This window comes from Anopheles maculipalpis, chromosome 3RL (assembly GCF_943734695.1).
Source record: "Anopheles maculipalpis chromosome 3RL, idAnoMacuDA_375_x, whole genome shotgun sequence".
In the NCBI taxonomy this organism is placed as follows: domain Eukaryota; kingdom Metazoa; phylum Arthropoda; class Insecta; order Diptera; family Culicidae; genus Anopheles; species Anopheles maculipalpis.
The window spans coordinates 10,639,255-10,661,551 of NC_064872.1; the positions used below are offsets into that span (position 1 = coordinate 10,639,255).

General features: G+C 44.4%; 1 protein-coding gene across 3 annotated transcripts in view; it reads right to left on the reverse strand.

Moving 5' to 3' along the window:
- Positions 1 to 22,297, reverse strand: part of LOC126564033 (A-kinase anchor protein 200-like) — a 50,897-nt gene extending 28,600 nt beyond the window's left edge. For 2 of the 3 annotated variants that reach the window (XM_050220937.1, XM_050220935.1), the window contains exon 1: positions 10,215 to 10,255. The gene's annotated coding sequence lies outside the window, so the exon portion shown is untranslated. Of the gene's footprint in view, positions 1 to 10,214; positions 10,256 to 22,274 lie in introns of those variants that run through there. The other variant, XM_050220936.1, reaches the window with a different exon arrangement.

Below are 22,297 nucleotides of genomic sequence, written 5' to 3' on the forward strand. Positions count from 1 at the left end.
TACCGAGAGAGGGGTGGTAATGCCACGAAAAATAAGAGACGAACCCCGGAATGCTTAGAAGAATATAATAAGAATCTTGGAAAAGGTCGAAAATTGTATAACTGTTGGAAATGTTTACGAAACATGCATCACCAAGGATTGATTTATAATTTCTTTACACACTCTATCATCATCTTTTTACCTTCTGCAAAGCAATCAAACAACAGATCAAGGAGCAATTTTTCACTTTGATGCATAAAAACATCTCACACAATCATCGATCTATCTTCATCGGATGCTCGCGCCTAACTGTACACTAGGGGGCAGCATTCCTGCGGCGATAGAGAAGTTACAGAATTTTGGCCTAAGAATCAATTAATCTTTGTGACATGTAATCAACACCAACCCTCGCATCAACGCTAGATTTCTTATCATCCCTAACAACGGCACGCCAGGCAAGGCATCTAAGGTTCAATTCAAAGTCGACGAAGGACTCGTTTCCGGCAATAAATTTGTGCTTACGAATGTTCTCTGTCCCGGGGGTCATGCGTGGTGGAAAGCGAGTAAAAGGATTAAAGATCAAAAATGGGATTTTGAGAAAGTTTAGATAATTTCTTCGGTAGCTGGTGATGCTGCCCTTTCTTTCTCTCTAGCTGCTCTTCGGAAATGGGACGAAGAATATTCCTGCCAAAGCAACGAAGCTGATGGACTTCAATATAATAACACTTCGGGGAGCATAGTTTAAGGGTGTGGCTTTCGTGTGGAAAATTGTGTTTACATTGGACACGTTTAAGTTTCATCACAAGAGCCAATCGATATCAAAATGGTCATAGAAAAATGCATATCGTCGCTATACAAATTTTGCAACTACTTGGATGTTAAATTTTTCCCCACACAAATTGTATTCAAAAGGACGACACCGTGGACTAGACTAGACTTTACCCCTACTTGGATGTGAAGCTACTCCGTATTCATGATATCTGACAATGTTGCTCTGCAATAACACATCCTATGGTGTATAATTCCCATCGGGGTTCCCGTGAGGCTCCCTGATCAATGAATCGAGGCATCCCTGCTCAGCGAGGCCCCTCTGCCCCTCTGCCCATAGTTTAATCCGCCAATGCATCACACTATGCGAACGCGATTTTCTGAGCTGATAGCCAACGATCCTGCCGCATGCACATTGCGATATCAAGAAGTTCCGGCCCTTTATCGGTTTGCAAAGCCAACCCGACGACTGCTAAGGTACAACGGTCCTAGGAAACAGTGGATTACGTGGATATCGTGGTCTTCTGCATGTTTACGAACCTATGTCGCAGATGTAACGGAACTGCCTTCAGTTAATGCTGTGCCATCGAAAGGGTCCATCGTCATTTAGGGATCTACGCACAGTAGAAGGTACCATTTGTGCTTCCTTTCAACAGGCTATTGCACCCAGACTTTTGCAAGACGATGTCGAGTGGGAACGGGCACTCCGGGAAGCTGTTTCATTTCGGATGACCTCGCAGCTGCGTCAACTGTTCGCTCTCATTTTTTCTGATGGAATTCCTCAGAATCCTCACCGCCTTTAGGATGCGTACGTGAACGATCTTTGCGAAGATTTCCATCGGAACCATCGAGATTGATACGCTACAGACTCAACTATTGTGCAATGTTGAGCTTTTAAGATCTTTTTGTACCGTCGATTAGTATCTTCGTGGTACGACTCCAACAAAAACATTTGCCTCATTCCCCGAAATGCCTCAGATCTTAAATTAGAAGCAAAATATATTTTATTTGTTGTAACATGTAGCTGTCATATACTTAACATATTGAATTTTAACAATATATAACGACTTGGGGCGACCGGTGGTTTAGGCGACAGCGGTGCCGGTCTTCAAACGGGAGGACCGGGTTCAAATCCCATCTGGACCGTCCCCCCGTAGTGGGGACTGACTAACTAACTACGTGGTATCGGCATCTAGACTGCCGTTAAAGCCATTTTCGATGGTCGGCATGACCTTAGAGGTCGTTAAGCTAAGAAGAAGAAGAAGATAACGACTGATGGTACGGTGGGTGGAGGCGCAACAGTTCTTCAGATGGTAGTACCGGGATTCATATCCACTATCCAAGACTATCCAACTATGTGGCATCAGCAAGTCCAGTAAACCATTCGATGACCGGCGAGAGACCTAGTAGAACTGATGATGATGATTTTTCACTAGAAAAACACTTAGGTTTGAACCTCCCTTAGAACACTTCGCCTTAATTGACATTTTCCACCAAATCTACTCTAAAGTGAGTATCTTTAATGTATAACAATTGTAGAAAGGGAAAGCCTGATTCCGGGCAAGCTGTTCAAAAACGCATGTTTAGCCAACCATGACTCATCCTGCCCAAAGCAGGCAAAAATTTGGACAGAGTAAAATAAAACCTCCCTCCTGACGACGAAGAAAGGTGTACAAAGCATACAAAAAAAAAGTACAATCATACAATCATGACGCCCCCGTTGCACGTGGCCAAGGGTTAACCAACATTACTTTTAACTCCATGTTTTATTCATAATTGTCTTCCGTGTTTGAGGCGAGTGTTGTCGCTGGCGAGAAAGAACACTATCACTTCGCGTGGCACAGCACGCCGCGTGTAGGATGTAACTAGATCCATCTGGAGCTGAAGCCGAAGAGATGGTTTTGGAAAGCTACCACACTTTCTGTCTTTCTTTTCCCTTTTTTCCCTTTTTATACTGTACAATGTTCAACGCCTCGGGAATCAAGGAATCAGGCCCAACTTAACGAGACAATAAGATAATAAGGCGAAGGTAAAAAGAACCCTTTTTATCCACCGTTGTAATGCAAAACGCCACCGAAAAACGTGGGCAAACGAGCGATGAGAAAGGGCTCGGTGTGTGTGAATGTGTATGGTCCTTTTTCTTTTCAATTTTAAATTCATCAACAGATCGGAAGATCGGCCACCATAAATTATCATGTCGACAACTTTTCACTGCCATCCCGCCCACTAAGAAGTCACGCACAGACGAATGTTGTTCTTATGCCATTGAGGCTTAAATTGTTCATGCACTGACAGCAAGATGAATGTATGTGGCACACACTTGAGTTATTTTATCAATAATAAAATCCAAAATGGATGGTTTGGTATAAAAATATCAGACAACTATTTAAAAAATGGCGATGTACAGCATTGTTTTCCATCCGAAATAGCATTGTAGCATCCTGGCTCTTGTCGAGCTGGTGGGACTCCCGCTAAGCGGCTATAAATTTACGACTTCCAAAATTTTATGAAACATGCTACACAGCCCAAACAACATTTCAAATGAATCTCATCTCAATCTAACACATTCGCAACTCATTTTTTTTTTGCTGTTGGATTGCTTACGCTGTACGGAAAAAGGTTGCAGAAAGAATAGCAGCCGCAATAAAACAGTACAACAAAACCCACGATGATCTCCGCCGATAATAAAATTGCTGCCATAAGCGCAAAGGATGAAAAACTATCCACCACAGATGACGGGAAAGAATGTGGCGATTCTACTGCGGGTTAGAGATAGAGAGAGTGTGTGTGTGTGTGGGTGGAATGAATGAGGTCTAAACCCAACTACCAACTGGAGATCTCTCAACCAGAACGAAAAGCAAAAGGCCATTAACCGGCAAGCCACGTGGACTCCACCCGAATCTATATAAATAATCAACAACGCCTTTTAACCGACCTCCGAAAAAGAGTTCGTATGCACGCATCTAACGCACTCACCAAACACGGCGGATATTAACCGTAGCAAAAATGGCTGCATATGCGCGGCGTTTTGGAGTATCAGTTCTGGAGGAGTGTGTGTGTGTTGTAGCCCACCCGCCATATAAGCCCACCATATTGTGCTACACTCGATCAGCAAGAAAAAAAAAAAGAATGAAGCAGAGCGCGCAACAGAGTATAGGAAGGGAAATATCTATTAGCCTCTAACAGCCAGCCAAAGCTAGCCTGCCGCGCAATGCTAGATAATTCCCGCTCCAAGGCTATTTGTTGTCCGGGGAGCGCGAAAACCGGAAGTCCAAAGATGTTTCCAGCCAGATAAAATAGATATATACACACACATACACGGACAGTAGGGACTGCATCATGTGATGATGTGGAAAACAAAACACATAAAATAACAACCCAGACTAACCTCTCGATGGGTGTTGCCGTATGTGCGTACAGTATGAGGTTTGGACCGGGTAGAAATACACCATTCGCTAGAATTTAATGCGGTTGGTCAGTAGTATCGACACACACACGGGCTTTACAACTAACAACTCTATTGGTTTTCAACCATCTTTCTTGCCAGAGTACATTATGGTGCTGCGGGTTTGCTAGGCGTTGACATGGGCCCGAGTGATCCCTTTCCACGTTAGAATCTATCCGTTCGATCAGCTTGTGTGCAGCACATTAGCACCAGATATCCCTTTAGCCTGAGCCCCGCAGTACCATTGGCCTAACGTTACACAAATAAATTTACGGTCCCTTTCGCCCCCGTCAGCTTCGTAAACAAACAGTCGAATCGCTCGTCTGTTTATATGCTTCCATTTAAACACAGAGTTTTGGAACGCGCTCTAGGACCCTTCGTCTGGAAATTAAATATGGCTAAAGTATACACTAACATGTGCGAGTTTACAGAGTTCCCTATGTTCCAAGCAATTGTATCAACTGAAGCCTAATTTGCCTCCAATAATCTTAGGATCTCAGTTGTAAAAATAAAAAGTAAATTCAAGGGATTTAAAGACTCAATTACGCATAAAAGCATCTCCTATATTCGCCAACCCATGGCGGCTTGGTAGTATAGCAACAATTGGGCCGGTCTTCATACAGCAGGATCGGAGTTCAAATCTCATCCGGACTTTGTTCCCTCGTAGTGAGGTAAACTTGACAATCCAACTACGTGGTATACCAGCAATTCTGTGGCGTTATCTTAGTAGGTAGTTAAGTCAAAATAAGGAAGAATATTTACTCCAGACCTTTTACCAATTTTCGTGCAAAAACTTACATGCCACACCATGCTTCGTTGTTGATGATTTCAATGTGTTTAAAAATTCCACCCAAACTAAACTTCACCACAAAACAAAGCTCCCCCTCGTAAAGCACACACAGCTTCGGTAACAAGTAAAAACAAAAATTCCACAAAATAAAAACATCAGACAGATTTGTAACCACCTCACATGAACAAACGGCCAAGGTGTGACCTTCAAAAGCATGGGCTGCTCAAACTGGTTCAACAGAGATAAACCCTTTAAAAATGAATGATGGGACATGGTGGTGTGTTGCGTTGCTGTGGAGGAGAGGACGACGAGCGATGGAACAGGAATACGGAAAAACTACGCATCAGGTTCGGTCCGTCGGTCGGGTCGACACAGCGCACGTCACTTGGCGATAAACCACCACCAACACCCCCCCCCCCCCCCCAAAGCCGCGCGCGTACGTTTGAAAACTTTAAAACACAATTCTAGCACTTTCGCTATCGGATGCGCGTTAAACTCCACAACATTCCACAACATTCCACTGCGAACGGACATTCCACTGGGCCATGAATAATCAATTGGTGTGATGCTTCCCTTTTTTGCTTACAAATCTGACCCACCCTACCCTTGTGTTTACAGTTTTTTTTTTCCAAAGTCCTTCCCCACTTGAGGCATCTCTTTCAGCCGCTAGCAAATAATCCAACTCCGTAGTAGCAAAAACTGACCGACTGGGTGGTATGGAATTTCTTCCAGTGTGCCATAAAAGAAAATATAAAATAACGCTCTGCTGACGCAAACCAATCTCACACGCAATGTTTTGTACGTATCCTTCCCTCGCAACGCAAAATTCAAACCAGACCCGCGAACAAAGGATGGTACAATATTTGTTATTTGTCGCGCACCGTGCTGTCTGTCTAGCCGGATTGATTTTGTTTGTGAAATGCGAATACGGGGGAGAAAAAAGACACAAATCCTGCACAAACTGCTGGACGATCGCTATATTATTGAGACATCGAAGAAGGGTGAAGAAATTGTGTGGAAGACGCTTCCTCCCCCAGCGATCGTACTTGCAAATATGCGTGCGATTGTACGGATGCCGATTGTCATTCCATGCGGACAACAATGGCGCAAACCAATCATGACACGCTGATGATGATCACGATGGTCGACGCCCAGTAGTTGACATTGAATGAGTGTGGACGATCGCCGGACACACCGTCATCCAAACTCCGAAGCAATACGATCCTAGGCCGCTGATAGCGAGCTTGCTATGCAAATCGCGACACTTCGAAAACTCGTCTCCTCTGCTGCGCCTAGAGGGTTGCGGCGGCAGCGTCGTCGTGCTGTGTATTTGATCCTGTTCCGCACAAGCACAGGGAGCGAGAGTGTCTGGTCAGGTTTGGAAGATGGATCGATGGATGGTAGAAGACGATCGGTAACCTTGACTTCGGTGCGCTTATTACGATCCTTTGTCTGGCCGTCGAATTCGCATCGAATGTGTCATATGTTTCAGGAGGAGTAGGTAGGTGACACACCTTTGCTGTACGGATTGTATTAGGCAAACACAGAAATATCTCTCCATCTTCACTGGCCTCCAATTGTCAAGTGTCCGTGCAAAAGAAATGTTCATCTGATGCATCACTTCACTTGAACGAACGCCATATTACTCAGGAATGCGTTTCTTTATGCACTTGTGTCGAAAAATGAGTAGAAAGATGTTATAATTAATTAGATAGGGGCGGATCGGTATTGAGACAACAGCGACCCCTGTTTTCACACTAGTGATGGGAACTCCGGAGTGGATTAATGAAACTACTTCAACTTCGATGTGTAAAAACCCGAGTAACTCCGTAGTAATCCGGAGTGTACTGCGGAATCAATTACAGGTAACTGATTATACTTCGGATTCAAAATTGAATTGAAATCCCTGTCGATGCCGAAGTAATTCCGCATTCCCCCCAAAAAAAAAGTATTTGTGATAATAATCCACATGTCATAAATGTACCCCATTGTTGAATTGTTAACGTAAAAGTATTTAAAATTGCCAGACACCACTGTCCCATGCGAAAGGATGTTCTAAAAAACAAAGGAAATGTTCACGGAGAAACGGAATCGATTGGGAGGAAGCAAATTAAAAAAAAGATATTTCTACAACATAATTATGAAACCAACGCATAGTAAATACAGCAGAAAACAGTACAGTAAAGGAACGCTAAGGAGGAAAATTTAACTTTGAAGTAGTCGTTAATAATGAAGCAAAAACAGAATCAACAAAACGAATTTATTGCCAACAATTTTGTGTCACAGAACAAATACTTTTTTTTTGTTTGGGAGAATGCGGAGTTTCACCGGCATCGACAGGGATTTCGATTTCGATTTTGAATCCGAAGTAAAACCAGTTACCTGCAATTGATCCGAAGTGCACTCTGGATGCACTCGGAGCAATAATTCCAGAGTAATTGCTCCGGAGTTGCCTCCGAGAATAATGAAGATTTACCCATCACTACTTCACACGGCAGGACCGGAGCTAAACAGAGAAAGCGGTGAAGAACTGGTTAGATAACAAGCACCAGGAGAATGTTCTATGGATCCATCCACGAAATTAATAGAATCCTTATTTACGCAGATGAACATAGTACAGCTCAACTAGTAGTGCATGCAACAAAGGCCACACTTTCTCTTCGAAAAATCACTTACTCCCACGGTTAGGGAAGCTCGTCCAACAAAAGTGGCCTCTAACTATTACAATTGAATTAAGTAGTGCAACACGATGATCCGCGCGCTGATAGCCACACAAAAGGAGTCATCTGTCATACACACTTCGCAGGCCAATTTTTCGAGACGAAGCGTCAACCCAACAGTAAAAACATGGTTGAAGAAGGAGTTGCTGTTGCTGCTGCACTTAAGCCTCTTTCTTTGGTGATGATTCTTTTCCTCCACTACACTATGCGATGCTTTCTGGTTGGAGTGTGTTAAAAGCGTTTATCTTTTCATCATCATCATTGACGGTCGCGTGTGTTCGTCGGGTGGGTCCAGCTCTTCTCTTGGTAGCCCGGAGAAACACCGCAGATAAGTGTACCGCTTCGTGTTTTCTTACGAACCAGTGGAACAGCTGCTCCTTGGCGGATTTCTTCCCACGCGAAGAAAAATTCATCCAAAGCGCTTTCCGTTGCTTTGTGGCCATCAATAGATTTTCATAATGTACGCGCCAGAGTAAAATTTGATGTATTTTGTGGCTGTGGTTCTCTGTGGCTGTGCAAATAATGCTTAAAGACCCAATATCAATTCTGGAATACTCAATGAACAGAAAATTGGTACAATTTAACTGACACTGCTCCACATTAAAATAGAGTTACGGATGAGATGTGTGTTTCATTTTCGCATATATTAAAATTCAAACTCGAAAAAAGAAAGAAGTAACAGTTAGGGTGTGTTCGGTACGTTTTAATGTCATTAAATTTAAAGTTTACGTAAGAGTGTTACACTCTGTGTAGCAGTTTTGTTGAAAACTAACAAGCTTTCTCCTCTGCAATGTTAGGTACTGTCATGAACTTTACTAACAAAGGCTTAGGAATTTCCCATGAGTCGTTAGTGGTGAACTATCCATCTGCATCATCATCATCATCATCTGGAAACACTGTTTATTGTACGTTGTTCGTTCAAATGGATGATTTTTTCTTGCTATCTTTTTTTGTAGCTTCTTGTAGCGATCCAATGAGTGGCAAATGCTTCGAGTAGAAATTTTTCATCATACCCTTGGATTTACCACAGCAGTAGCAGCCGCAGCAGTAGGGAGCATACAACGATCCACCCTTTTCACTACAGCTTGATGGAAGAAAAAAGATTCATTTGTTTACTTCTTCGACCGCTCTCCTCAACATTCCAAACCCCACCACGACACCAAGCCAACAAAAGTGAAACAAAACAGCTTGTTAGATAGCAGCGCAATGTGCTGTGTTGCTTTGTCCCTTAAACACTGTTACTTGTGGAAGAGGGTGCGTAGAAGAAAAAGGTGTAAAAGGGATGAAAAGTATTGCTGACTAATGAAAACGCACAGCCACACCAAAAGTGCGCGTATCAATCTCATATATCTCGTCAACTTTTTTGGATATCGAACAAAGCATTACGCTCAGTCAAGTGAATCATGTTGATCTTGTTAAGAAACAAAACCAAAAAAAAAAAATGCTCTCAAACCGCAAACTGAATACACCGATCTTACTCTCGATCGCAGAAAATGGAATGCTGGCAGCTTTTTTTTCTTTTTGTTAAAAAAAAACAAAAAAAATCCCCGTAACTGTTTGTACATTGCGCGCGCCCGTTGCAATGAAATTTCGCTTCGCCAAATGCAAAATTAAGAAAGCTGTTTGCAGACCGCGCTCAAAAGGGAAGCATAGACAAAAACATTGCCACACTCAAATACAACCGTCCTCTCTGTGCAGACAACCCCCCTCCCGAATGCCAATTATGTTGAAATTGTGCGTTTCATTTCACGACTTGCCGGCCCCTCCAATCATACACCTCTTTGGCCCTCATCCTGTAGGTTAGGAAAAGCGGACCGATCTCTGGCTAAAGCTACACGACCCATAATTACCCAGTTTGAAACATGATGTGTATTTGTCAGGGAAGCCCCTTCGTGGAACGTTTCACTCGCGTGCGTCCCGTGTCCGGATCGGGGATTCGGGACCAACCCAAAATGTCGTGTTCTTGAGCCGTGATAGACAGCCAGAAGACACACAAGCATATCATGCACATGCCAAGTGCATCATGCATGGTACGAGGAGCTTCACGGACGCGTAAGATGATATGGTTAGGAAGGAGAGTTTTGACATGTCACGGCTAAAAGTCAGACTGCTGCTGCTCCCAGGCGAGCCAGGTTGAGAATATCGTATTCCAATGTTGCTCCCATTTCCTTTTCCGCCTTTTTTTTTTTGCAAGAAAATTTGATTGCAATAAGCAATGTTGGGACGTTGAAACTTCAGAGCATGGATAAGAAAAACCCTTCAAAAAAAAAAGGAGAGAGAAAAAATCGAATACTCCCCCCTGTTATTAAAAGCTTTGTAACAGAACGAATGGTTCGCTTCTGAGTCACAACTGTTGACATTCAGGGATCTTTGCAATCACGCCGCCACTCGCTTAAGAGCAAGAGATAAACCCACAAAAAGGCCATTATTGCTTAACACACCCACAGGCGAGAAGATGTACCTCCCCGCCTTAAGACTTGTTATTAAACGATATGATAATATATTTACTTACTTTTGAAAATAAAGGCCACACTTTGTGAGGTTTGCTTGTCGATCCACGAGGAGTTTCCTGTACTCAACACTCTTTTTTACTAGTGATTCTGATGCACTTTGAGTGCCCGGAGTTTTGTCGAATGTGTTCTCCCCCACAACAGCCCGTCAAACTAGCTTAATCCTCGGTATTTCACCAACACTTTTTCGTCACACACACACCTTCTTGACTCACTGAACAATTGTGTTAATAATCACTTTGATTGATTCGCACGCACTTCTCGACACAAAACACTTGCGCTTGAACAACTCGGTCGTTCCACAAATTCCTGCCACATGAAACATAAAGATGAAGGGAAAAGCTTTTTTTTAATGGATTGTTGATGCACCAGCCAAAAAATTTCTTCTCGGAAAACCGGTCGACCTGACCGCAGTGTAGTGGCTTATTACAGTTTGGAAAATTATAGCAAAGTTTGCATTTTTTGATAGCCATTAAACGGCTCGTATTACACGACTCTCTGCTACCGATACTTCCTATTTTTATTCTTCCCTTCTTCTCTCTCTCTCTCTCTCTCTCTCTCTCTCTCTCCGCTCTCCCTTCTTTCGTTTTCTTCCCTAAATGTTTTGTTGATCCGTATCTTACGTCCACGCAAGTTTACTTAGCCCTTAACGCACAAAATGACGCTTCTCCTGGCAGCAGCACACTCTGCTCGAGACTCGACTGTGGGCTCGATCCTGTCCACAGTGTAAAATTCGCTTGGGCTGGCTTACTTGCCTTCTTCACACGATAAACTCAACGGAACGGAAGGCATTGGCATACACAACATCAACAACAACAAAAAACTGCTACCAACAGCTTTTCATCGGAGTCTGCAATATACAAACTTTAGGGTGCCGCGCCGTAGCTGCATTTCTGCCCCCTTGTGGATACCATGCTGAAGAAGTTGGTGGTGTGGTGATCCCGTCCTCATGTTAGTTCCCTCTTTCGCGCGTCTTCGTTTGTTAGAGGTTAGGTCGTGATTTTCTTTTACGAGGGACGACTCTTGGCTATTGGTACTCGTTTCAGAACTAGTCGTTTTCATTGCCGATGGTCGGAGGAGTTCCGCGGCAGTTGATTCTAATGGAAAAGAATTCTCCTCATCAGGTCGGCAGCGGCAGCAACCTCTTCATTGAGAGCTTTTCTTGTTGTCTCCCGATCGGTACAAACTTTTGCTACTTTGTTCAGTGATGGTTGCGTATTTCATACATCTTTCACACGTTGCGCCTTCCAGTTCGAATGCGTAGCGGAGACGCACGCGCAACTACAGGTACACACACACACACGCACCGTGTCGAACAACCCACCAAACGTGGGACACGCCACCGAGACCGAGGGAAACGAGTTCATAAAGTAAAATACGAATAAACGTGGGCAGAGACAGAAATCGTCTCGAATAGGACCCTACGACATAAGGAAAAAGCCGGTGGTTGGCGGCAATGTGACACGCAGGACGAAAAACCGGTAAAAACGCTCTTCTAGCTGGCCGGGTCGGAGTCCTCTTCCTTTTGGACCTGCGGTATAACGACGATAAGACTTCCGCACGGGCACAGTGAGGCTAGCTTGCGCGAATGTGAATGGCTGTGGACTTAATGGCGAATATTATGGGTAATACCGTATGGGAAGGAAACAAAATCTGCAGGCTAGGGCATGGGGCCCCTGTCTGCAAAAACCGATGTGCTAGAAGAAGCTAAGATTGTACCTGTCGGTCTAAGCTAAGAACGAGAACGTGTCGGTCTGGGCACAAATTTATCGGAAACACTTTAAAAGGGTACAAAACTAGTTTCAGACGCATTAACTCTCTTGCTTGCCCTGGTTTGGCTGTTGCAGGATTGGGTAAAGATAATGAAGAGGAATCAGTTTTAATCCTGCTTCTTTGCTAAGCTACTATACAGCACAGGTAGTGGCACCTTTTTTTTTTTTTTCAAAAGCAGATCAATCTGGAAGATCTGTTCTTCCAGGGAGCCGAACCTCGAAGGTATTGACAGAATCGCTCAATCTTTTGGGTAGTCGCCCAACGCTTATAATGTCCGAAAATGTCTACCATTTTCTTCTGGTGCATGCAATTTGACCGGCTTCGCAAGAGAGCCGATAGATATGTGGTGAAGACGCGTTATAACAACATAAAAGAAAACAATACATCTAACGCTTCTCTAGCACCCAAAGGCTTCGAGTAAAACGACACAAAAAAAGGCGTATAAGAAGAGAAAAAAAACGGTAGCGAATGAGCGTAAAGCCTCTCATGCCAAGTCAGGTGTAAAAAATTCAAATCGACAGCCTCAGAATGGCCTATCATAAAAAAAAGCAACGGTCAAAATTGAACACTGACCTCGTTGGAGGAAAGCGTACAACACACCCCGATAAAACGCGGAAAACTGCTGCTACACTTCGCAGAAGATGAAGATCGCGGCACTGCTCCAAAAACCGGACAAGTTTACCACCGACCGACCCCATCGAGCGGATGTTTTGGGTGGAGAGGGGAGATGGTGGGTAGTGAGTGTGCCATTAGTCCAGGGGAAGAAGCAGTTCCGACCGCGCCAGGGATCAATTCCCTCGGAAGACAAGAAAATCCACCCACAGAAATTGAGACAGAAAAAGAGAGAGAGAGAGACAGCAGAGAGCGAGAAGGTTATGCTCGGAAAATGCTCAAACACTGGTTTTCTTGTTGAGAAGATCAGGGATAATTTTCCCTTCTATGGATATCCATCACCCTTCCCCCCCCCCCCCCCCTTCTCCGAAGCTCGTACGTCTACTCCCGGAATCGTTGATGCTGGTGTACAGGAGCGAACTAAAGCGCAAGCGAACTATTTCTGCAGGGAGATATATCCCGCGTACAGCCCACAGCCTCCTCCCCTTATGGGGGTTGAGGAAGGAAAATCAAAAGGGGTCATGGCGCTGGTTCATTGTCTAACGTTTTGTGCACTTCCATGTTCCGAAACTAACGTCCTGCGACCTGGAGGAGGAAATACGTGTTTGGATGGGTTGGGTGGGGTGGTAACCATCCGTCCCTTATGGTGCTTTGTCACTGATTTGCTTGAAAACACTATACATTCATCGAGCTATCCATGATTCACACAATACACCGGTGGGGAGGGCGCGTTTGTCACATCCCGTGAAGATACGTCGAGAAGAAGCTCAAAAAGGCCAGAAAGCCCACAATGCACGCTTGGTGACACATCCCTCGCACGTATGCAGTGTCACCATCCCCCGTTCACCTCTTCCTCCCTCTCTTTAGCAGCCTTTTTCGATGCACTTGGGCAAATTATTTTCCACTAAGAAGCATAGATTCGATTTTCTTTGTACACTTAGAACACAATTTTCAGTCACACACAGGCACACCACACAAGCACACACTGTTCCTGAGTTCCAGTCGAAAATGGCTGATCTTCCGAACTGAAGGGGGACTCTGTGCTGGTGCAAAATTATCCTCCCGGCCCCCTGGGTGGGGTATACTAGTAGGAAAAACGGTACACCAAATCCTCCTTCATCGGAGCAAACAAAACTCACGGGAATTAAACGCCTCTTCACACCACGAACGTTCAACACGGAATGAGAGAAGCGTCAGATGAAAGAGAGAAGAGAAGCACACTTGCCTGCGAATACTGCGCGATCGGACACAACACTACCACCACTACGGTACCAAACGCTTGTCGGCAAGCAATCGCGCGTGCGATAGAAAAGGAGAGCGAGATTAAACGGGCGAGCGAGTTGGGAAGCATCATTTGCTTTCTTCTTTGTTCGTTCGTGCACCATACAAAGCGTGCTCTGCGCGAGTTGAGAGCAAATGCACACGCACACAACCGCACGCAACCACATCTGCTTCACCTGTGCACATTTTGAACGCATAAAACACACACACACACTGAAGCAACGCATTTTCCTTGGTTGTGTGGTGTGTGGCAGCATAAAAAAAACATACCACCCCGCAACATCCTGTGCATGTTGGGCAGCGTATGGGGGGTGGAAGATGGTGGATGATTTTTAACCGAACGATACCGGGTTATGCTCGTGCTTCTGTAGTTAATAATGCTAGAGTGAAACACCATGAAACAAACAACGGCGAAAATTGGCCATCCTACCAAGGGCCCTGTGTGTTAAATGCCTTCTTCAGTTTAACATTTGCGCTAAATTTTGCTACAAGAGCACACTTTATTGGCACGGGTGTGGTGAGTCATGTCTTAACCCCACCGATCAAGTGCCTACCGAATGCTGGAAATCTATAAATGCCTTCTACAAATAACAGATGAATCACCTATCCGTTCGTCACACGAACTGGGAGGAACCGTGTTGCGAAACACGGCACACAACAGGCAGAATAATGTTTGCTCTACATGTGGTGTGCCGGTTCAAATTACAATATGGGTTAGGCATACACACGCACACAAAAATAAGCTTCAGTTGAAAGCTGGTTTAATTTGTGAAAAGTCTCCAACAGTTCCTCGTCAAAGCACGACAAAGTCCCGTGGCCCTCAATCATTTTGACGCTAACTTTTAACCTCAAGAACGCATCCAAATCCGCAATCCAGCGCCTTTAAAGAACGCCTAGAGGCGCACACATTCTCTCCATATCAATCCAACCATTCCAATCTTACCCTTTCTCTCGCCCATACACACGCTACACATTAGGTCAAAACGCAGTCTTAACTGACGTTCGTCTGCCTAACCGGCCTGCTTCCCCTCCTATTATCATAGCTACACATGAAGATACGGAATCTAAAAACCACCAGAAAGCAATCAGCAGAGCGAACTTCACCAACTATGCTCCAGAGTTTTAAAATTCCCCAATTTCCACAAACCCCCGTTATAAGCGGTACGTTTATCTCGTCGTGTGCGCCTCATTCCGACGACTTTGACCGGAATACTGAAACAGGCAGACAGACGCATCGAGCGGCGCGAGAAGGAAAAGTTTTGGAAGGCAAAAGGGAGGGGGGGGGGGGCATTACACGCAGATAGAAGATCGTCCAACCGCGAACAAGATTGGCGGCTTGCTGTCGGGTCGAACGAACCGGACACCCATCATCACCTTCACCCCCTCCTGCGATCAACAGAATAATGCTAAATTCGTTCTTTGGGTCGCAAACGTAGAAAAGACGACAGACAACAACGCGCATATAGCCTCGGGCCTCTTAATCTCGTCGTTTTGCTTGCACCGATAGGAGCAACTAGAGGTGAAACCTTCGCTTGTGGTGCCCTCGAAAATCGACCCTCGGCACACTACTAACACACGGCTTCTATAGCGCACTCCACCACTGGCTCGTTTAGCTCCGAAACTGACTGACTTCGATGTGCATTCTTAGCGCGGACTGACTGTGTGCGGTTTCTTTATTTTACCACTCAATTTAATGCACGACCCATAAGACGATTTTAAGGCGCGCGAACCGTACAACGAATTTTGGGGATACCCCCTCCTTCGCCAGTCACTTCACACCCACAGCTTCACTGCACGCCCAAATATGCAATTATGCTGGAAGCGTTCTGCACATGCATTTCTTCACCACCCAGAGAGCTGAAATTCAAACTGCTAGGACAGCAATGCACAACACAGCACAAGCGAGAACCTTCCCCTGTGGCTATGTTTGGAGAAGTTAAGCTAACGCTAAAATCACTGTAGCGTAAGGCCCCCCCGCTGATCAGTATGCTCCGGTAGCATATATTTGATTTCATCACCAATTCCGGTAAGTGTGCCCATTTTTTTTGCAAGCCACCATCATCTGTAATTCAACAGAGAGTACTGCTGTTTGGCCGACAGTTAGAACCGTTTATTGAGAATGCCGTGCGGTAGTTTGTGGCAAATTGTTAGAGGTAAGTTAACCTACTGGTCCAAAATCGATCTTAGGTCAACAGTTACCATAAACAGCAATATTAACGACGAGAATAATACATCCTAAAAACTGATTGAGGCCAGGGGAAACTTTGGCACTGAGTAAAACGTTTTCGACGGGGTTCAATTGTGACTCCAACTTAGGTTTCTCAGTTTTGAGTCCTACTATAACTGACATTAGACCACACTTGCACGTGAGAGCTAGTATATAAACGGCAGCTGCAATTAATTTGTTAAAGCAACTAAAAAACTCAGTCAAATACGCCATTATTTTGCCTCAATGCACTCGAATGTGATTGGGTAATAAGCACTAAAGTACTGTTCATTTAGAATTTGGTCACTCTATGTTATGTACAGCAGAGCCTTCAGTGGTGCTATATGGAATTTTTTAACACCTAGAAATTTTATTTCTACATTTAAAACTTGTCGTTTTATAGCCTGTGATAACTGACCGAATTCTAAATGAATGACACTTCAAAGCGTTTTTTTCTGAAAAGCGTCTGAAAAAACGTCGGTATTTAAATAAGTATAATATTATAAATAAATAAACAAATTCTACTCCAAAAGACAGCAAGCATGCTACCGGAAAAGAAGATGTAAAATTGGATTCCAAATGAAGAGTGCTTCGGTGCGATGCAAAACGACGGTTAAATCGATAGAAACGAGACATCAGACGACGCCATACGATACGTGAGACAAGACACCACCACTTCGGAAATGGAATTTAGCAATCTGCAAACGGTTTTACAAACGGTGGCTGCTGCTTACTTTAAGGATCACCAGCTACAGGACAGGACGTCTGTATCTGTGTTTGCTGTTCCTTGTGACACACTTTGCTAAGATAAGTAGTTCAATCTTCTCCCTTGTCGGTCTTTACAAGATAGTGCGTTGCTTTACACAATCGCAAAGATAACACCACAAAGCTCAATCCGAAGCTGTGTGTGATTCCGAGCCTAACGGATATTGAGTCACCATCGGTAGCGAAGGAGGCGATTATAGGCGAGGAACGATAACCAAGCAATGCAGGAAGATAGCAGAGGCAAAGATAGGAAAACTCACTCTCAGAGTTGAGGATAATAATTACGGAGGCTTCCCCTGTCGGTGCCATGAAGATCCTTAAGCATGAAAGCACGCGTATTGGCAGACTTCCGAAACTAGCAGACCATAAACAGGTCCATAAAATAATCAAAGCTCGTCATTAGCGAACGGTTACCCGAAGATATCCGGGACAACGGATGCAAAGCAGGAAGGAAGAACGATAACAACAGCACTCTAACCCTCAAAAAAACACACTGCTGCTGCTGCTGTACACGTTCTTCGGCGGGCCGGAAAACCTAACGCACAAAACCGGGCGAAATAAAACCGACAAAAAGGCACGTAAAATCATGAATGTTAAGAATGTAACAAACAAGTGATAGGCAAAACCGTGATAGTACGGGCATTCGTCCGCAGACTTGCTGCTGTGCGGGGGGGGGGGCATTTTTGTAGACGAGATTTCCGATTCGTTGGAACAAGGTGTGGTGGGTGTGTACCGGGTTGGCGACAGAGTGATTGGAATTTTTTGAAACGCATTCCTGCACCATGTGTGCTTGCAGCTGTGCTGATTTCTTCCCGCTTACGACAAAGTTTTTGAATTTTGAAAAATTCGCGGAGAGCATCGTGTGTTTACTTCTGCCTCTGATAAGCTTCTCATTTATGGCATTTTACGGCAGTATTCTTCAACATTCTGCTTACAACAAACGAGTGCCCATCAATTAACGATGCTACCACAGCTACCCACACTGGTTTAATTTAGTTTCATTGAGCAGAATTAGAGTACACCGCCCTCTCTGACTGGACAGTGGAATAAACTGTTCGAACATCGAAACGAGCGAAGCTGCTGAGCAACAAAGTCCACCTCCTTCTTATCCCATCCACGTTCGCGCAGGGTACGCTCGAGGTTATTGCATTAATTCGCGAAGGTTTGCTGAGCAAAAAGGACCAGCGCTAAAACCAACTGTTGGAGCAACTGTTACATATGCAACACAGCGCAGATAGTCCAATACACTGGGCCGCACACGCCCGTCTGCGAGGTCGGGGACGTGGTTAGCAGCAGCAGCAGCAGCAGCAGAAAGGACAGCGATGACATTCGTAATATCTGAATAACAATAGCCGCTAAATTTGCACAACCAACAAACGCTTCCCACCCGAATGTTTGGTGCGGATTAACAGCATTAAATTGACGCAACAAAAAAGGCATTATCTGCCATGTGCGCTTTTCTGCTGGATCGGAGAGCTCCAATTTTGGGGGTTGTTCTGTATAGTGCTTAGGATGCATACAGAAGGGCGGGAAAAAAAGCATTCTTACGAGAACTGTTTTGTTGGGATTGGATTATTTGCAGTGACAACATACAAACACATGCTGCTTTTACAAAAGTTTCAACGAAGCTACAACGCAACAAAAACCGTTTTGTTTCGTACGTTTGGTTGAACCCATTTGCAAAAAAAAGATTGTGTAATATGGCGTTAAAATGGTCATGATGTTACACCCATAGCCGACAAACTTTGCTTCTCCTTCAACTGTTCCCATTTTGCCACAAATCTCTGTTACTACGAATCTTTTCGAACTAAATGAAGACGAAGCATGAAACATGAGATAGCAACAGTGAACAGGAAGAAAGTTAACGGAAAAAAAAGTAACCAACAAAGGTAAATTTTTAACCACGAATATAATGTCACGCAAGAACGATGCACGGGTCGCCGGAAAACGAACGCTGCCTGGCGTGCCCGTAAACATGTTGCCAGCAAACAAAAGCTCCGGCCAAATGGAATAATAGTGTCGGTCGTGTGAACGCCTAACGTCGGCCCAGTCCGAAGGGGACGTCACGGAAGGGTGACACGATAGTGGGCCCCAAAAAATTTGGTCAACCAATGAAATCATTAGAATATCGTACCTTAAAAGTGGTCAACCCTAAATACTACCCCCGCCCTCCGTCAGAGGGCAAATAATAGACATTCCGTTCAGCGCGCGGAAGTGGTGTGGAAGCGGAGAAGAGCCCTGCGGGCGTTACGATGGAGCATAAGAATTTCGGCCCCATCATCGTCACGGCACGGCACTCTTTACGGTCTTTAGCAGCTAGAACAAAAGGTAACTCCACAAACGCACGGAAAAGGGACGCGTGGTCGAGCGCGCGCAACTCCCGATCTCCATGCCGAATTTAATTAATTTAAGTCACGCAACAATCTTTGCTCATTTGTCATTATATTCATGCGCTGTCCTGTTCTCGCTGCCAAGAGTCAGTTGCCAGGTCCCGCCGGACACACAATGGTGTTTCTTATTTGGTTCGAGAGAATCGGTTGTCAAACTCAACCTGGGACGAATGGAAAAAAAGTATCGTCCCCCTCACTGACTATGACTCGAAGAGTATCGAGACTGTCAAGCTAGTGCTTTTTCCAGATTTTTGCTCTAGAATGGGGACCGAGATAGGCTGGCTAGTTGATAATCACGTTTTATTAAGGGTCACACCAGGAGCATCATTTACCCTACAGCTAGAAAACCTTTTCGGATAGTTAGCATCAAGGGCTATAATTTGTTTTTCTTTCATTTTAATGCATGTTTTCAATATCTGGTAGAACAGTTACTTTGTAAGACCACAGCTCAACAACTCACAAAGACTTCCTTGTCGTGTTAAAATATTTTGTAGCAACATTGGAACTTGGCAATATTCTATTCTTGATGAGAATTCCTTGCAGACAACTCTTAACACACATGTACGATTGACTCCGACACGTGTCCTTAATTCTAGACGAAATATTCGCTTATGACTTGGCAGGCAGAGGAACGTAGACAACTTGCAGTGAAGTTAGATAACTTCAGACCTTTGTACCATTGGATATGACAGACTGCCAGACTCTGCAAATTTATTAAAGCTCCTTTAAGTTGTCTCTGTCAACGACTGGGTCTTCTTGTTAGGATTAACGACTTTCTAGGTTACGCCGGCCATCTCGTGGCTTATATTACTAGACTTGCCGATACTCCGAAACCCAATCCTGCCGTGACAACTCCTCACCACCGGACAATCCCAACGCTAGCTCTAGTTCAAGCCTAAACGTCAAAATCTACACTCAAGTGATCGTCATCTCTAATCATCAATCTACAACAATTGTTTTATTATTCCCCAACATTCAAACGTCTCTCGATAATGTACAGCAGCGACGCTATCCGTTAATCATCAATTCAAATGAGTCAACAAAAAATCCACATCACAAAAATGTTCTACGGCGACCGAACAAACAGGGTTTTAAATTCACAACACTGGTACTGCAGCCCTCAACATGACGACACAAAACTCCCACAGACACAACACAACTTCACCCCACAACGTGACGCACTGTGCACTTAAGGACTACAGCAGTCGCTCCCTCGTCATTTTTAAGCCGTCCGTATCGATATCCTTCAGGCTTTCACCCCAAAAACGAGCGAACGAAGAAAGGCAAACTCGTTCAAGTACTATTTCTCGAGGGGCTCGAGGAGCAGTATCCTTCCCTTGCAAAATGGGAAGGAGTGATGCAGGCCGGCAAATGGAAATTTAGCCAGCCTACGCGAAATCCAATAAATGAATCAAAGGATATGCAGGAAAACAATCGCGCACCGGTGGCGGGTGCGTCTGATTCATCAATGGCCGGGTCTGATCCCTTCGGCAAATTCGTATCCGGCAACGGGTTTTGACAGACAACACGACTACTAATGCGAAAACGGAGGTTCTTTGCCATCAGACACAACAGCCAGGTTCGGTCCCCCTGGTTAAAAAAGGGGACAACATAGGGACGACACGAGTCCACAAAGTGTGTGTGTTAGCAGTAAATGGCAGGTTAAAAAACACACGCAAAGACACCGGGGGCATAGGAGAAGAAAAAAAACCTCCGTAAACCAAACCAAACCCGGTTACACACCTTCCATCCGCAAACCATTGCTTTCGCCACAAAACGTTGCGTTCCCTGCCCTGGGTGTACGTGCGTGCGTTAGTGTTTCATTCGACTTTATCCCATAAATTTGCACGCGGCCCCATCCCACACCAGGGTTCTGCTGGCATCCTTCGTTTCCTTCAAGCAACACGGCATCCAAGGGGGTAATTCAAAAGACATCAAATTGCAGGACCAACGCTGAAAATGGGAACCCGCCCGACCGGGCATTGGGATTATTCGCAAAAAAAAAAAAAACAGGAAACACAATCCGACCCTACCGACGACGACGACCATGTGGCGGTTGTTGTTGGCACATTTTTAACTTTAACGCTTTGTGCAATTTGAATGATGCAGAGGATACCCAAATGTGTCGCCCGGTGTCGTAAAAGTTCTGTACAATAAAACCCACAACGAACCGTTTTCGGTGGTTTTCGTCGTGGATGGTTGTTACCAGCATGTAGAGCATACTTTTTTATATACTCAGGCTGAGGTACTCGCGTAGCTTGATAACCGATGTGTTTAAAACGTTCAAAAGACGATTTATATGGGGACAACATTGCACACGATTTAACCTAAAAATAATGTTTGGAAAATTTCTGCATGCAAGTAAACTCGAATTATCCAGTTGAAACCTTTTCCCTGTTGTTTAGCTGCTATTCCGATTGGCTAATGTTCTAACAGAACCAGCTATTGAGGTATGATAATACAAGCTCGTATTCAACCTCAGACACATACAGGATAGACAAGGAAAAATATTACGAAGATTTAGTTTAGTCAGTTGCCATTTTGGAGCACAGACTTCAATCGTTTGAATTAAAAACGAGTTTAATAAGGATCGTCTTTCTATAAAATTTGGATCTTAATACTAGATTAGTTTGATCAGAGGGTGCAACAAAACCACACATACACAATCAACGTAATGCTTCTTTTCTTGGCTTTACGACCACGACAGCAGCCACCAAATGGCTTACTAAACTATGTGAATATCACGAAGTTGGATGTTCAGTCCTCACACTACTGAAGATTAGTCCGGATGAGATTTGAACCACGGTCCTGCCGTGTGAAGACCATCGCCGCTGTCGCCCTACCACCGTGTCGTCCCTATGACGTAATCCAGAATGACCAAATAAGCAACGCAGTTCGCCATTAGGCAAAGTCTCTATATACTAACCGAAAAATCAACTTTAAGTAGGCGTTAGGAACATTTAACGTTAATTTTTGAGGCCTTCAAAGGTGATAAAAAGAAACTATAACTGTAAATATTTTTTTAATAAACTTACCTGAAAGTGATGGAATAAAATCT